Raw genomic sequence first — 2,224 nt, 5'->3', positions numbered from 1 at the left:
ATCGCATTGCAAAACATATCGGCACAAAACATTTAATTGTGAGGTGGTCCCTGCCGATTCAGGCCCTGATGGTAATTATGTGGGCTAATTCTTCTGATAACGTACAAACCTTCTGTGCCTTGGGTCCTGGGACTCCAAATTGAATGATTTACAATCTTTATTTTCACAAGCCTTGCCTCCCATATTGCCAGCGCTTGGCCCATAAGTAATGAACCTATTGATGTTACATGACATATAGTCCCATGCCCGGGATTTCATTTGGTCAAACATTATCTTTTTTCGGAAATGCTGTTCTGGTCACTTCATCAACTTAAAATGATTCGATGACACCATCTAAGTGAGTGATAGTAATAGTAGCAGTAGTAGTAAGTAGAAGTAGAAGTTCTCTCAGTCTTCATATCACATACCATAATATTTCCCTTTCTTGCAAACACAGAGGGAAGTAAAAAAACTTGGTTAACACCGCCACAACATGGCCAGACTGGGACCAGTACTCATCCTGTCACAACGACTACACTCGGCCCCAAACTCCAGTCCACTGTCAACTGAAGACTCTTCTCATCACCCTGACTCACACTGACTTCCCCCGTCCACTAGAGATCGTCTGTAGCCCGCAGCAGGCTCCGTCGTCTAGACGACCGGGCCCTCGGCAACAGGACCGGTCCGAGACAGACGTAGAGAGATAAAAAGGCGATTTCCTGTCGGATGGAGATAGGTGTTGTTGCTAGGGACACCTCCTATGTGTTTTACGAGGGTACAGTCGAGCAACACGTGGTTCTTCCGAGCAGAAGGCAGACTTATCCTGGAGGCCTGAGGAAAATCTATGGTCCTGTATTTCAAAGCAGATAAAGCGGGCGGTGGTTTATGCACGGGTCTGTCGGTGGTGCGGCGGTTTTTAAATCAGGGCTCGTTAGCGACGCCGCGGGGGGTCGTTAAGTGCGCGGCGAGAGGGTGGTCCGCGCACGGACTGAGTTAGCGCTCAGTGACGTGGAGCAGCGAGGGAGCAACAGGAAATGAAACACACAAACACGCATTTCCTTTGAGGACGAGGATGAAAACAACTTGTGATGGGCGATGATGATGCAAATAATTACAGTCTATGCTTTATTTAGACCACATGTTTTAAGCTAACATCAGTAGCTCATTGGACCACTATGTAGCGCTAACACCAGTTATGAATAGCTTATCTTTCTACCCATTGAGGGGCCAACACAACACCATATAAAGTTGTATGAGTTGGAAGATAAATCAGACACTACAAGCAAGGCCTCTTTGCGATTGCTGGCCAAGCCAAGTCGGTTTACCTGGGTCCATTAACACCTTTAGGCATGGTTTATTCACTGAATTCTTACCTATGTTGAACCACCTCCAGACCACAAGCTTGTTCACCTTGTGTCTCTGAATGAAACACGTGTTGAACATCTACCACTCTCCGAGTCATACCGAGCCCGAAACGATAACACAGGATCAAAGGATCAAAGGATCAAATTGGCTTTTCTTCAGCGAGAGCGGTTAGCTGGCCTAGTCGGAGGAACCCTTGTGTGTTGACTTGTGATTGTTAAAGGCTTAGTTATCGGTCGAAGTCGACGCAACGCTAGGGGTTTGCAGAACCTCATCGCGTCCACCGCAAGGGCCAGACGTGCGCCACCCAAAAATGTTAACCTTGCGTCGCAGAAGCGAAGGCTGTGATCGGTCCGCTCACTAACACCCGCCGCGGAACCTTGACAGGTTCACGACTGCGTCGAAGCGTCTGCGTGGTCATTGCGTTGCGTCGACGGGGAACCCTAACTGAGCCTTTAGGCAGGCCTACTGCCGCTGCTACGAAGACGACCGGCTGACCCTGTGGACTGAAGGCCGGGAGACCTCAGAGTGGAGGGCTCTGGTCCGATAGCCACAGCCAGCCCATCAGCAGCACTGAGCCAATACATCTCTTTGAGCCACTCCGGGGTCGCCATGTTGTGGGACCGCCTCGGTGGGGTCGGCGTCTGTGTGTGTCAAGAATGTTCCAATTTGGGGCTGCTGACATTTCCATGGTTGCCCATCCCTTAAAGTCGCCACTGTGTAGCATTTCAACCGGCTGCTAGCCTAAAATAGCAGCCCGGGCGTATCTGTAGCCAGGGCTGGTCGTGATTTAAATCACGTTTTCAGTAGAGCCACACCCTATAACTGATGTATTCTACGAGCCAGCCAAGCGACACTAGTTCAGGTCACACAGCTGCACAGC

At 49.8% G+C, this 2,224-nt stretch overlaps 1 protein-coding gene across 1 annotated transcript in view; it reads right to left on the bottom strand.

Annotated features, from left to right (window-relative positions):
* The window catches only part of nbeaa (neurobeachin a), a gene marked incomplete at both ends in the record, with an annotated part of 120,807 nt that overhangs the window by 89,097 nt on the left and 29,486 nt on the right, over positions 1-2,224 (bottom strand).

This window comes from Pollachius pollachius, assembly GCF_949987615.1.
Source record: "Pollachius pollachius genome assembly, chromosome: 6".
NCBI classification, from domain to species: Eukaryota; Metazoa; Chordata; class Actinopteri; order Gadiformes; family Gadidae; genus Pollachius; species Pollachius pollachius.
Note: the sequence above shows the minus strand (reverse complement) of the source record. Positions and strands in the feature narration are given on the sequence as shown.